Source organism: Lampetra planeri, chromosome 50 (assembly GCF_965212315.1).
Source record: "Lampetra planeri chromosome 50, kcLamPlan1.2.h2, whole genome shotgun sequence".
Lineage (NCBI taxonomy): Eukaryota > Metazoa > Chordata > Hyperoartia > Petromyzontiformes > Petromyzontidae > Lampetra > Lampetra planeri.
This window is the reverse complement of record NC_136156.1, coordinates 7,839,326-7,855,533: the sequence shown is the minus strand read 5'-3', so window position 1 is coordinate 7,855,533 and position 16,208 is coordinate 7,839,326.

The following is a 16,208-nucleotide window of genomic DNA, read 5'->3' as shown; positions in this document are numbered from 1 at the left end:
GTGCTGTACTAGTGACGAATTTACATGTTCTGTTTACGTGACAAACCTTACTAATTGGCTGTGTCGGGTGGAGGCAGGTTTGAAGTCACATTTATATTTATGCGATCTAACCCAAAACACCTGTAGTATGGATGATATTGGTTGCAAAAGCCTACGTGTTCAAAATAAGCTAGAAGTTCAGCCAAGGTCGTTCTGAGCTCAGTCCGAAACAAGGGCTACGTTCATAATAAAGGTTTTTTTTGGGTTAGAACGCATCCATATATAAATGTGTCTTTAAACCGCCTCCACCCGACACAGCCAACTAGTAAGGTCTGTCACGTAAACAGAACGTACCAATTCGTTTCTAGTACAGCACACTGGTGTGTTGGAGAGCAAAGCCACAAACATTTACAATCTGAGTACGACGTTTCGCCAGTAATTACAACCACACACCGGTGAACTGTACTGCGTTCTGAGGAGGTCCATGGGGCATGAGAGGGGAATATCAAGCACTTAAGAGGGCATTACGTCCAGAGGGCATCTTCAAACACAATGGCAGGCAGCCTAAGCCAGGCATTAGCTGGACCCCAGAGGGTTGCCCTTGAATGCGGATGTCTCTGCTAGTCCTGGGTCTTGATTGTGGATCCCAAGTGGCAATACTGAACAGAAATGGGGGATATTCTAGCTCAGGAAGTCTGCAAAACCTGCGGCTGCGGAGCCGCATGCGGCTCTTTAAAGAACTTCTTCATGACGTTATTTATTAAGGACCCACCGTCTCCGAAACACCAAACTGGCTCTTGAAATATATGTTTTACAGAATAAAAAATTGCTCTTGTTACGGTGTTTGCCTACTCCTATACTAAGCTGGATATGCCAGGAAGGTATTGTATGAATGAATCATGCATCAGACATGGCCCATCCACTGCTGGATAAAGGCCTGCCCGTGCCGCTGCCTCCTCACGATTTTACGATGCAACAACAACAATCTACCTTGCACGTGAAACTGGATTTGTATGCATGTAGTTTAAAACCGTGAATCATTTTTGTTCTTGCAATTTAACATTTTTTGTGTGATACTTCAGCAGTTGTCATTCAACATACGCAGTATGTGATCTGGCTGAAGCTGCCTCTTGAGGATCACTTGGTTAACGATTGTGGGGAGCGGTGGCCATGAAAGATGGCAAGTGAGTTATTGGATAGGTGAGTTTCCGAAAACGCTCTCAGTATCCCACGCGCCCTGTAGCTGTAATACTCGCATCCTCAGTCGCTCACCCCCCCCCCCCCGTGCAGAGACACAAAACACAAAAACATCCCTCGTAGATAGCCTTGAACCCTCACTCGACTCTCCCGCATGCATGCACGTTTGCTTATTCATCCCGTAGTAACAGCCCGGAGAAATGTTCGCTTTCTCTCCTGCACCACGGTTCGTTTTGCCGCTTATGTGCCTACGTGCTCGCCCATCCGCACGAGTACCCCAAAGTGCTCATCCGCTCACCCGTATCCACGCTCACCCACTCACCAGCATCCACGCTCACCCTCTCGCTCACCGTCTCCCTCGTTCACCCGTATCCACGCTCAGCCCCATCCACGCTCACTCACTGGCTCACCTCCCCCCCATTCCTTCGCTCGCCCGTTCACCCACTCACCCACGCCGATCGATACACGCGTTCCCGTATTGACGCTTACGCGCGTGCTCACCTGCACGCTCGATCAATTCTCTTGCAACAATAACAATCATAATCGTTGTGTGTACAGTCACACATGTTTGCGCTTCTATGCCCCAGAAACTCGAAGCGCCTAAAATCTCATCTGAAACAAGTCGAAGGTCAACCTCTCCCAACTTCACCAGTGGCAGCTGTCCCTGTGCGGCAGCAAGGTCACATCAGCACCGGACCTACGGGGTGCGCGTTGGTCTTCTACTAAATATGGAACGTTTCTGGAGCAACGTTGGTCCAACGATTCCAACCGCATACCAATGTTGGCCCTACGTTGTATGTTTACTGAGCTGTCAGTAGGGGGCGATGATTGCTTAGTAAAGTAATCCCCGCGTGATGAATCAGAATATGTATTTGTACTGGAGGAATCCGATGAGCTATAAAGCTCTTTTTCGCAGGTGTCCAGGAGATAGAATGTGTCAACATGCTCACTAATTTTGCCACGTTCACGCCTGCGTTCATTCCTTGCTGCCGCACGCACGCACACAAAGATCAACGATCCCCCGTGTATAGCCTTAACAGACTGTAGGGGCAAGTGCTGTTAGCGAGTACCTATGAAGGCCGGAAGGGTACACGAGGGGGTGGGTGGCCAGCACCACGCCCGACCGCCTTTGTCTCTCCAGTGGCGATGTTTGGGGCCGTCCATAAATGACGTCACGCACCTGGGGGGGGGTGTCAGACATTTGTGACGATGTGTGACGAGGGGGGGGGAGTTTGGGAAACGTGACGTCACATCAAAATACGCAGCTTTAAATAAATATAGAATTGTTATAACAACACAAATTTTTATGAATTTTAATTATTAACTATTTGATTATTTAAATTTACTAAGGTCACCTTTTATTTATTCCATGCAGGAGAATTTTGCCTCTCCATGGGAGAATGGAGAAGCATACATTTTGAACATTTTTTTAAATGATTGTTATTAAACATTTTGATTCTAATGATTCTACCAGAGCTTTTCATCTGTGGAATGAATATGTGATTGTTATAATTGTACTCTCCATTTTGCTTCGTTCTACTACAAAGTTTCAAGTATTTTTTAATAGTTATAATTACTTTTAATATTTGATAATTATAAGATAATTTCAATATAATATTCTGAACATCTGCAGTTTTAATTAGACGTTGAATATTTTCAAGTGCATTTTATGCAAAATTTAAGCTTTCCAACGCCTCCTTTTTAATAAATGTTTTCTCCTACAACATCAGAGTGCAGCGCCACATTAAATACGCACTACAATGACAATAGTTTAAAGCGATTTGAAGCATGTTTTATTTTCAAAATGGAAATATGGTTTTGGGGGGGGGGGAGAACTCTGTGACGTCATATTTGGTCTGACCTTTTGTGACGCTGTGTGACGAGTGGAGGGGGGTAAAAAATCGTCCAAAATCGCGTGACGTCATTTATGGACGGCCCCTTTGCACACCGCACCAGGTACTCATTTGAGGCTGAGTCGACCTAGGGGAGGCCCAGGACCGCTTCAGATAATCGTCACTGGTGTTGGTCGTGAGCGGGAATCGAACCCGGGTCGTTGGGTTCATAGCGCAGCGCGCTAACCGCTACACTATCGCTCCCCACATACATACACAACAAAAACAAAGATCCCCCGTATAGCCTTAACAGACTGTAGGGGTAAGTGCTGTTAGCCAGCACATATGAAGGTCGGAACGGTACACGAGGGGGTGGGTGGCCAGCACCACGCCCGACCGCCTTTGTCTCCCTAGTGGCAATGTTTACACACCGCACCAGGTACTCATTTGAGGCTGTCGACACACATACACACAAAGACATACACACGCACACATACACACACACATTCACACACACACATACACACATACACACACATACACTTGCCCACGCACTCTCCAGCTGACACGCTCACGTTATTGCATTCCCGGACTCTCATCCTCTCCATCTCTCTCCCACCAGTGTGCAACACTTGCACTCCCATATGTGTGCACGCAAAGCCGCTGGCTCTTCCACACTCACTCCCACACTCACGCATCTTGCAATCTCCGGCATACCCACTTGCAACGTGTTTTTGCTTGATATTATGTGTGTTCATGCGTTTTGACCGTCTTGCAATTCACGCGGAATGGAAATGAACAGATTGATTGACCCGCCCGCTCTTCTGTGTGAATGTGTAGCTTTTTAAAGGTAACCTGGTACCCTAATTTTTGAGACACTCCGTGGTGAACGGCGGTAATAATTTCAACTAATATCGCGTACAGGATTCGCTCGCTTTCGTAGGCAGAGAACGATATCAGAGGCGCGATAATCCAGAGATGAGGGAAGGCACCAGCCACGCGGTGAGTTGGTGTCAACAATTGCCCGAGGTCTGCGTTCTTCTATATCACGGTGTTATATTTTTCCAATCAGCGTTAATACATGTGGGAAGGAAACCCGAACATCCGGAGAAAACTCACGCAACACCGTCACGTACAGGTGGAACAGGTGAGCTCCACATTTGCTGCTCAGTATCCAATGCCGGATTATCCTAGTAGCAAAAGTAGCTTCATATGTAGCTACGGGCCCAATCAAGGACCCCGCACTAAATGCTTTCAAGCTATCAATTCCGGTTCAGTGATTCTGCACTTGCTCTATTACTATAGTACTATATTGCCTTCAAGTATTATGAACGACTGGGTGTTTAAGGTTAGCGATTTGTCGTATTATCTGGCTGTATAACAAATGAAAACATACAATTACTTTACTATGCAAGTTAAACATTTGTGTTTAAATATTTATGTCTTTTTTTTATTTAGGGCCCCTTTATAACATATTTTACAGGCCCCACACTCGCTTAATCCAGCACTGTCAACATCTCCGTCCGTCTCCTGGCGAGCCAGGCTATGACACCTCAACGCCTCAGGGGAGTTTCACAACATTTTCGTGATCCACCGACCCTCGTTGCCTCCACACTGCTGGATTACAGCAGTGGGCCACAGCCAATGACATGGAGTGAAAGGTGTTAGTTAAAATACGTTTTTATTCGTTCAGCTGGATTTGTCCGGATCACCGACCCGGATAATATACCCGGAATACCTCCTACGTCATTAGTTCTTGCATTTGCTGAGGCTCCTAGTCAAGTGCTTGCTGCAGTCTACCAGGCGACATGGGTAACAAAACGGTATTGAAACCGACGAATCGAAACAGCGGCATCGTTCTGTGACAGTTGCGGTCATCACGAAGAGTGATTATGGGCGTGCTGTGACACCAATAAGTGACTCTGAGAACATTTGTTCGGGAATATTATTTGCGTTAATACATATTCGAACCCGGGGCAAAAAGAATAGGCTCCTTGTGCATGCTCGCTGTCCCGTCGACAGAAGAGTGACAGTGCGGATGAAACAGAACGAACGAGACGAAACTAAAGACAAGTTATGGCCCCAGATTGTGGACACGTCGAATCGCGTGAGGGTGCCGGGAGGGTGCATGGTGGGTGGGGGGGTCAATTGGTTTCATTCAGCTTATGTAGAGCTGGAGAGGAGAAAGGCGCCAGTGTTTATTTAGTGAGCATTGTGCTTTTTGTTTCGTTTAGTCCATGACCACCTTTGGAATTTTAGTCACACCTTCGTCTACGGGTTACATTTCCACGGTGCAGTCGACTGAATCGGTCATTTAGAGAACTCTTAGTCATTAAATGTTGGTGTTATGGACGTGTAATTGTTTTCAAGTTAGCCAATTCGTGAAAGTTGTTTAAATTGTGTGTATATATAGGATAGCCAATTAGCATTTGTATCTGCCTCAGTGCCCTGCAGTCTATTCGCGCATGACTAAATGTTGTTATTTAGCATCCTCATTTAGACTAGTTAATAGTCACACTCGTGTCTGTGGTCAAAAGCAGTCGTATTAAACCCTCGTGCTTGGTGATTTTCATGCACTCGTATTTATCGTAAATTATAATGAAATAAATACTCTGTGGGCAAATGTTGTTGTCAGTAATTGAGTGAACATTATCACCGAAATGTCTCGGCTAATCGAGACTCTGGTTGGTACCAACCACCGGAGCAGCCAGAACCAGCAGAAACGTGTTTCCTTGTGAGTGAAAAAAACTTTGCTCGAGTTGCCAGTTTGGGGTACAGTCTCCTCTCGGCACGGGTCACAATAATCTCTCTGCCAGTTTTCCTAATCTATTCAATCTCACTGACTCAGTGGAAAATATGAATGGAATGGTTTGTTTTTTAAACGTACGCAGGAAGTCGAATTTTGATGTCCTATCTTAAATCTCTAGTTTAATGTGAATTTCCAGAAACTGAATGCATGGATGGATACAGAATGAATTTACAATTTATTCATTTGGATTTGTTTTATTATGTTTTTTAACTATTTGAATTAGCTTTTTTTCAAATAGATGTTCCCAAGTATACTGTCACAGAGCAGTGCATCACCCCCATGTTAAGGAACAGCCCACTGAAGGAGATGTATCCAGACAAGGGGGCAGCATATTTCCATGCACCTACAATAGCAAGCAAGGTTTGTCACGTGACAGTAAAACCACATTTGTGAAAACAAATGAAATGTATATATAATATAATGGAGTTGTGTGCTGTCATGAGTAACGCACTAGACTTGATAATATGATTGAATCACAGGCCTGGTATCTCAGCAGTACCAGCTCGTGGCAATTATGTGTGTATGTGTATGTATGTAGAGCTTCTTTCACACCGTACATAGCCAACCGTGCTAATCGGAGGTGCGGGGGAAGGACAACACATCGTGCAGTCACCTCGAATACATTAGATTTTTACAGAAACGAATTATAGTGCATCTTAACTCCAATTAATTATGAAACATGGTATATAACGCTGCTGTTTTGGTACATTCATAATTTTGGGACTTAACCTCATGAAACATTTCAGAATGTGCACTGTATGCAGATATCCAGCATTTTCAGGTTTTATTCTGAAGAGCACAACTACATATCCAGTTCTCTACCTCTGAATTCCAAGTGTGGTGGTGACACAATAAATGTTGGTTTGTCACAGCGAAGCAAGGTTCTTGTAGCAGGCAGTACAAAAAGTAGGCTTTTGATCTGTGAGTCGCTTGAGTGGTTATGTTTCTTATGCGTTTACAAAATCTGGACAATCCGGTTTTCTCCCACTCACAAACATACCCAAAGATTGAATTGGTTAAATGTCCCAAATGCATGACCCTCCTGAAAATAAACCTTGAGACTCGCTGATAATTTTCACTGTAAAAAAATTCAACAATTTAGTTTATGTCTTTGTTTACTTAGTGTCATCTTAAGCGAGAGTTGCTGTTATTTGCTCTGATGTAAAAAAAACCTCACTAATTCACATAATTCGTCTTAGTGTCGTTGAACATGGTATTTTGACGATGATATATATACTGTACATAGAATAGGTATGTCATGGCAAGTGCCTATATTATCCGGAATACACCCGATCCCGTCAGACCTCGGAAGCGAAGCTGGTTTTCGTCTGGTATCGTCCTGGCATAGGCGTTGTCGACAGCAGAGGGCAGTACGGCAAACATCGATTGGCGCTGTGAACTCCACCCAACTTCAACCCGCAACTGACCAGTTTGGTGGGGTATGGTCAGCTAACTCTCCTCTCTCTGCCTGCACGGGGAGGCCCTTAACTAGTAGTGAATCGACAACGGAGATGAACATGTACCATGGTTACATGTAACTGAATGAAACCGTCATGGGCTAAACCAAAGCGTGGACTTTACCTTCTACCCCACTGGCATGGGACTCTTTCCCCAGGCATGGGGCATATTGAAACTCTTCACACGTACAAAGGCGGCCATCCACACGGGATTGATCTCTACTACTTATGCCCCCTCACCTCCCCCTTCAAAGGACCATTGTGCCACTGAGACAGGGTGGAGGCGAAACAACCCACACACACACCTTGCAGCCAGGGGGAACGGAGCCAAAGGCAAATGGCGTGGTAATATCCTGTACCAAAACCAGTTCATCAGGTACCACAGCTTATCACAGTGCCTGCCTCTCCTCACAGCGGAGTGTTTACTGTGGGTCGTTTTATTGGCAGTAGAATTCATGATAATGAAACTGGTAGAACTGCCACGGGCAAGCAGTAGGTGGTAGGGCTTGTCTTTGTATCTGGGTGGGGGAGCCGTGAGGCTGAGGGGGCCCTGTACCTTATTTCTAGATTTGAAACTTGATACAGTAAATGTAGCTGTGACGGTCCCACCTGAAGACGGAGACTTGTGTTGCCTCCGAAACGTCGTGATTTAATTGAGTTATTTTCATTTATTATTTTTTTATTATTATTATTATTATTTTACCTACGTGACTTTACTGAAAACCCCTACGAGTATGAGGCCCTGTACCTGCCACAGAAGTTTGGCGTGACCGAGGCTAAATGTGCTTCTGTGTCGGTTTTCGGTTTGGGCTTCACATCTCTGCGTTATCTCCCTTCCTGATGCGTGTTTCCGACGTTTCGCTCGATGAGGCGAACTCCAAACGCCGAGCGTATCGTCGGTCACGGTAAATTGTCGTTCGACACGAGGTGCAATCGGAGAGATACATGGGAGAGGTGTGGGGCGAGTCGCTAACACGCACACACGCGCGCATACCGAGTGTGAGATGATGCTATGCGAGTCGGCGAAACGTGCACAGTGTCAGGGGCAGAGCCGGTGGTAATAACGTTTCCGTGTGTGTGTACTGTACATGATAGAGTACTCTATAGTCTGAAAGTATATAATACAAACTGACAATAATTACCAATTCTTTATCAATACATTGCTGGATGAAGGCCTCCCCATCCCATGGTTGTCACGGGGGTATTTTTTTGTCATCATACTTACCTACAGTACAGGTCTGTGGTTACTGAAGTTGTCCTTGACAGGGAGTCGAACTCAAGTCACCGAGTCCGTAGTGCAAGAGCATCGGCCACTTCCCCACTGCTCCTCAAGCGAATTGTGAAGTCCGCCTAATTCCACCCTGTTTGTGTGCTCTATGTTTATGCATAACTGGTGTCCCAGGTTCCCCTTGGAACATGGTGAATGTCATTAGGTCCTCGCTTGGTTGATGGACTTCAAGCAGAGGTTATGTCTAAAAGTAACGACCAAACCTTGCTACTACAGTGCAGTTGAAACTCATTATGCCCACCGTGATAAGAGGGATTTTTAAAAAATATATATACGGATGTGCATGATTCAAGCTGCAATGGTTTACCCGCGATTTTACAAACAGCAAAGTGAATTTCGCACGCAGGTCATCTTAGCCTTTGAAAAAAAATAACTCGCATCACGACTGTAATTGCGGTCAGTTACGCGACCTTTAATGTACAACATTATAAAGGTGTGCTTCGTCAAACGGATTGCCATTTCCCGCTGTAGGTGCAGGCAATATGAAGTGATCATCAGCTGTCAGCCTTTATACACCACGGGGAAAGCCCGCACTGTGAATAATAGCCTCTATCCACGTGATTATCACGAAGAGCACATTACTACAGCGCTCAGCCCTGGAATTACAGAGTTACACAGCACACAGTAGTTTATTTTGTAAGCGTAAGAAGTGAGCATGCGTAAAAGATAAGAATACGATTTTAAAGCAAGGCATTTGATGGCACAAGCCAGCTTAGGGCAGCCTACTCAAGCGCACGCTGCTTCTTACACGGAGTGTTGCAACATCCGGGAAATATGCCCTCTAGACTAATTGTATAACACCTCTAAATGTGAGAAAATCCTCCGTATTATTGAAAGAGATTAACTTTTTGTAAGCATAAAAAGGCAATTACAAGACAAATCTCTCTCTGCCCCTCGTTCGGACGGCTTTTGAAGAGCAACTGACAAAATATAATGGTGTTGGGTTTGGTAATCCAGGAGCTGCTTGATGTTATAGCATTCATACCTCCTGAATAACGTACCTCCTGGGCAGTGGTCGGTTTCGTCGATTTGAAACTTCACCACATTCACAATAGAGCGACTATCTTTTTCCACGAAAACAAACAAACAACGACAAGCCATAATTGACTACAAAAGGGATGATCACGTGTGTCCGTGTAATTATGTTGATATGATACTGAATAATTGTAAATGGATGGGTGGAAACTCACGTTCGACCACTTGACTCACAACCAGGTCTTGTTGTATCCATTCCTCTGGGATAAATTCCAACCCTGTCATTCCTCTGGGATGGATACAACAGCAATGGCCCAGTGACTCACATCTCAGAGCACTGAGCCGGCACCAATGAGATGCTGAGTTGAAATCCAGGCTTCAGCCCACCCGTGATTACATTGAGTTTGCGTCTCCAATAAGTTGATGGTCTCAACTCAGTCAACAATTACTATGCACGGAATTATCACAACATTTTTAGTTTTTATTGAATTCAGATAAATTCCACCGCTGTCAATTAAACGTATTGGATTTAACTGTTATGTGACAATCTCAGAGCCGAGTGTATGGGAAAGCGAGACCTCTCTGATGTAAGAGAGATTCTGTCTAAAGGTCACTTGAATGATTGTTTGGGAGAGGTCCTGCGAAGAATATTTCGTGCCTCCATGTTTTGACACACGGAACGGACTGCTCTGCAATATTTTTAAATGAATTCTTCATCTCATGGCATGACACTGACAGCACAATTCGAATACTTTGGGGGAAAACATACATAATTACATTATACTTTTTATGTATTGTATATGTCAAACAAAAATCAGACAACAAGTTAACAGTGGAAATACTGGCCCCGACCAAAGGATTGTGGAATTCTCACCACTGGCTCAGAGCATTATTGAGAGGTGAGCAGTGCCTCACACTCATTTAAGTTGAGAGGCACTTTAAATTTTTACTTCATTTAGCAATGGATGAACAAAGGACTGAAGAATATTTGTGTATTGTTTTTTTTACCTGAAAAACAAAGTTTTGTTAACGCCCTAAAAAGTTCCTCGCATTAAAAACAAAATCATATATGTGAATTAAAAAAGTATATCCCTTTATCAATCCACTACCTGCTGAATCCCTCTCCATGGCGTGTCAGACATAGAGGTCTTTTGGCCAAGGTGGAGATGAGGCAGTTCCAGAACCACTTCAGATATCACTGGCCCCTGATGTGAGCCATGTTTGGGAATTGAACTCCGGCTGCTGGATTCATCGAGCAATGCACTAACCACTGCCCATGAAACTACCTATATCAATGATACTGCTTTCTGAGTTTGTCACTGGGGTTGTCACTAGGGTTGGTGACACTCGGGTTGTCACTGGGGTTGGTGACACTGGGGTCGGTGTCACTGGGGTCGGTGTCACTGGGGTTGGTGACACTGGGGTCGGTGTCACTGGGGTCGGTGTCACTGGGGTCGGTGTCACTGGGGTCGGTGTCACTGGGGTCGGTGTCACTGGGGTTGGTGACACTGGGGTTGGTGTCACTGGGGTTGGTGTCACTGGGGTCGGTGTCACTGGGGTCGGTGTCACTGGGGTCGGTGTCACTGAGGTTGGTGTCACTGGGGTCGGTGTCACTGGGGTCGGTGTCACTGGGGTCGGTGTCACTGGGGTTGGTGTCACTGGGGTTGGTGTCACTGGGGTCGGTGTCACTGGAGTTGGTGTCACTGGGGTTGGTGTCACTGGGGTTGGTGACACTGGGGTTGGTGACACTGGGGTCGGTGTCACTGGAGTTGGTGTCACTGGGGTTGGTGACACTGAGGTCGGTGACACTGGGGTTGGTGACACTGGGGTCGGTGTCACTGGAGTTGGTGTCACTGGGGTTGGTGTCACTGGGGTTGGTGTCACTGGGGTTGGTGTCACTGGGGATGGTGACACTGAGGTTGGTGACACTGGGGTTGGTGACACTGGGGTCGGTGTCACTGGGGTTGGTGACACTGGGGTCGGTGACACTGGGGTCGGTGACACTGGGGTTGGTGTCACTGGGGTCGGTGTCACTGGAGTTGGTGTCACTGGGGTTGGTGTCACTGGGGTTGGTGTCACTGGGGTTGGTGACACTGGGGTCGGTGTCACTGGGGTCGGTGACACTGGGGTTGGTGACACTGGGGTTGGTGACACTGGGGTTGTCACTGAGGTCGGTGACACTGGGGTTGGTGACACTGGGGTCGGTGTCACTGGGGTCGGTGACACTGGGGTCGGTGTCACTGGGGTTGGTGTCACTGGGGTCGGTGTCACTGGGGTCGGTGTCACTGGGGTCGGTGTCACTGGGGTCGGTGTCACTGGGGTTGGTGACACTGGGGTCGGTGTCACTGGGGTCGGTGATACTGGGGTCGGTGACACTGGGGTTGGTGTCACTGGGGTCGGTGTCACTGGGGTCGGTGTCACTAGGGTTGGTGTCACTGGGGTTGGTGACACTGGGGTCGGTGTCACTGGGGTCGGTGTCACTGGGGTCGGTGACACTGGGGTTGGTGACACTGGGGTTGGTGACACTGGGGTCGGTGTCACTGGGGTCGGTGACACTGGGGTTGGTGACACTGGGGTTGGTGACACTGGGGTTGTCACTGAGGTCGGTGACACTGGGGTTGGTGACACTGGGGTCGGTGTCACTGGGGTCGGTGACACTGGGGTTGGTGACACTGGGGTCGGTGTCACTGGGGTCGGTGTCACTGGGGTCGGTGTCACTGGGGTCGGTGTCACTGGGGTTGGTGACACTGGGGTTGGTGACACTGGGGTTGGTGTCACTGGGGTCGGTGTCACTGGGGTCGGTGTCACTGGGGTTGGTGTCACTGGGGTCGGTGTCACTGGGGTCGGTGTCACTGGGGTTGGTGACACTGGGGTCGGTGTCACTGGGGTTGGTGTCACTGGGGTTGGTGACACTGGGGTTGGTGTCACTGGGGTCGGTGTCACTGGGGTTGGTGTCACTGGGGTTGGTGACACTGGGGTTGGTGACACTGGGGTTGGTGACACTGAGGTTGGTGACACTGGGGTTGGTGACACTGAGGTTGGTGACACTGAGGTTGGTGACACTGGGGTTGGTGTCACTGGGGTTGGTGTCACTGGGGTTGGTGACACTGAGGTTGGTGACACTGGGGTTGGTGACACTGGGGTCGGTGTCACTGGGGTTGGTGACACTGGGGTCGGTGACACTGGGGTTGGTGACACTGGGGTCGGTGTCACTGGGGTTGGTGTCACTGGGGTCGGTGTCACTGGGGTCGGTGTCACTGGAGTTGGTGTCACTGGGGTTGGTGTCACTGGGGTTGGTGTCACTGGGGTTGGTGTCACTGGGGTCGGTGTCACTGGAGTTGGTGTCACTGGGGTTGGTGTCACTGGGGTTGGTGTCACTGGGGTTGGTGTCACTGGGGTTGGTGACACTGAGGTTGGTGACACTGGGGTTGGTGACACTGGGGTCGGTGTCACTGGGGTTGGTGACACTGGGGTCGGTGACACTGGGGTTGGTGACACTGGGGTTGGTGTCACTGGGGTCGGTGTCACTGGAGTTGGTGTCACTGGGGTTGGTGTCACTGGGGTTGGTGTCACTGGGGTTGGTGTCACTGGGGTTGGTGACACTGAGGTTGGTGACACTGGGGTCGGTGTCACTGGGGTCGGTGACACTGGGGTTGGTGACACTGGGGTTGGTGACACTGGGGTCGGTGACACTGGGGTTGGTGACACTGGGGTTGTCACTGAGGTCGGTGACACTGGGGTTGGTGACACTGGGGTCGGTGTCACTGGGGTCGGTGACACTGGGGTTGGTGACACTGGGGTTGGTGACACTGGGGTCGGTGACACTGGGGTTGGTGACACTGGGGTTGTCACTGAGGTCGGTGACACTGGGGTTGGTGGCACTGGGGTTGTGTTGCCATAACTTGGAGGGGTGGTTGGTGGGAGTTGGGGTTTTGCACGACAACACCAGTGAACTATGATGTAATTCGCCCTGACTTTCAAGCCATGTGGATGCAGATTTCAGAAACCTACCTTTGTTATGTGTAGAGTAGTAGGCTGCTACTCTCCCGTACCTCCAATTAGTATGGTTGGCTATGGGCGGTGCGAAAGAAGTTCAACATTCATGCCTACATTGTGCACTTTGGAGGTTGCTCCAAGGTTACCAGGAGAGTAGTACAGCAAATGTGCTCGTGAACCCATCTTTGGCGTACCTTTCAGTGTTATCTTCTCATATGCATGAGCTTTCTCCATGCAAATCACCCATATATAAAGTTGGCCTCTTGACACAAAAGGTCGTGAGACTCAGTGAGGCTTTCCTGCATAAGGAAATGGACGATGACATATGACTTTCTGTATTACATCCTATACACATTACCGTATTGCCCTGCTGGTTTAAGTTGAATGCATGTGGAGGGTCCACTTCATCATTGTCCACCAACAATGCCACCCGTTCATCAGATTACAGGCATCTGCCACGGCATCCGGAGTCATATTCACAGTAGACTATAAATGCTATAGATGGTAGAATGTTGGTCTCTTTAAAATACAATAAGAATAGCCAGTTATTGTGCAATGATAGACTGCGCGGTCCAAGCAATCTGGGATTTGCGCGGTCCTAAGGTTAATAAACGAAGCGTGTCGATTTTAAAATAAGCTGAGCGGACGCAATGAATATAAGCAGCCAAGCGGAGGAGAGAGGTTAAGTGATATTTTGAGTTGAAATGCTTCGACTAATGCACACCCCCTCACCTGTTACAGATGTGTATGGCTCAACGTGTGCAGGTGCTGGGCACTAATTGGGAAATACCATCTTTGGAAGGAAGAGAGATGAGTGGGGGTGATGTCTTGACTTAAAGCTTTCGTGACTGCAGGAATTAATATTATTTGGGTCTTTCGGTAAAGTCACGTAGATAGGTTCAAGTGAATAACAATAAAATAAACAAACACTACGAGGTTTCGATCGCAACACAAGCGATCGTCATCAGGAGGAAAAAGAGGGGGAAAGCTGCTGAGGAAGACTGTTTTAAAGGTTTAAAATGGATGTAGACCAAGGGTCAAAAACGAAGTGGGCGGAGCTAGTGATGTTCATGTGAGAGATTAGCATGTTAATGTGAGATCGCAGAGCCGCCGCTACGTCGAGGTCAGCGCGCAGAGGTGGCTGTATTAGTGTGGGAACAAACTCAGCAATCATTGGAAGGACGTCATCAACCAGTTTAAGTCATAACTGACTGTGATGTTCCCATTCCTACCACCTTCCGATGTTTGTTTTTATTTTCCCCGTGGCTTCGGCTCTCCGATTTTACATTAAAAGGTGCGCGCCGACCTCGACGTGGCGGCGGCTCTGCGATCTCACATTAACGTGTTAATCTCTCACATTAACATAGCCACCTCAACACGCTCGCCGTGGAGGCTGTTCTCCAATCTCACATCAACATGCTAATCTCTCACATTAACATGCTAATCTCTCACATTGACATAGCCACCTCCACGCCCTCGCCGTGGAGGCCGCTCTCCGATCTCACATTAACATGCTAATCTCTCACATTAACATCACTAGCCCCGCCCACTTCTTTTGTGACCCTTGGGCTACACCCATTTTAAACCTTTAAAACAGTCTGCCTCAGCAGCTTTCCCCCTCCTTTTTCCTCCTGATGACGGTCGCTTGTGTTGTGATCGAAACGTCGTGGTGTTTGTTTATTTTATTTTTAGTAATTTCAACCTATCTACGTGACTTTACCGAAATACCCCAAAAATATGGGGGTGATGTTGTTACGGCTGAAGAAACCACGCAATCCAACGAAGGGTGGCAGCCTCGAGTTAATGGCGACACCTCTGTTGTGCACATCACAGCGGGCATCCATGACGCAGTGTGCTTAGGTGTGAGGCATTAATTGGACTCTGCTCTCTCATTGGGTTTGTGTGAGGATCTGTATTTGTGAATGGAAACTTGACAAAACGGAACGTGACCTATACATATGGGCTTATACATGTACCAGATGTACATTGGGTACGATACTTGCAAGATCTGGTGACTTAAACGTGCAAACAATTCCCCTAGTCAATAGCATTATGCCATAGGAACAATCTGGATGTGGTAATTAGCCACCGTCTCTACGCCGGTGTATCCATTCTTATCAGACCTAATGTGAACTGTACTGATCCGAACTGGATGTTAGTTCACATTACCTAACAAAAAACCCCATCCAAGCCCATTTTTGCCCGGTTGATTTTCTGTTCCTCTCCACTTGAGTTATGAACGTGAGTTTTTATTGGAGCATTAGCTGCTCCTACATAGTGGTCTCAACAAGGTGGACATCTGTTCAGAATAAGCCTCTTAGAGTAAAACAAAGCCCATATATTGTAAAAATCAGCTCTAATTTGTGAGTTTGGACCTATTAACATCATTTCCAGCCTGGGTTTGAGTCTAGACCTTTGTTGACTGTATTAAGTAACTCTATTCCCATTGTGGCTTGCATGCACCTCCGATTAGCACAGTTGGATACGTACGGTGCGAAAGAAGTTCAACATACATAGCTGCCTGTGATCAAACTGGATTTTCGAGTGTAGGTAGTTGATTATCTCAGTCTGGATACAAAAAGACAATCATGTTCATTTGGGTTTGCATCTCATTTGACCCTGAGTTTCATTCTCATGCAAACTATCTCATTCAATAGTGTATGGGAGAGCGTGCA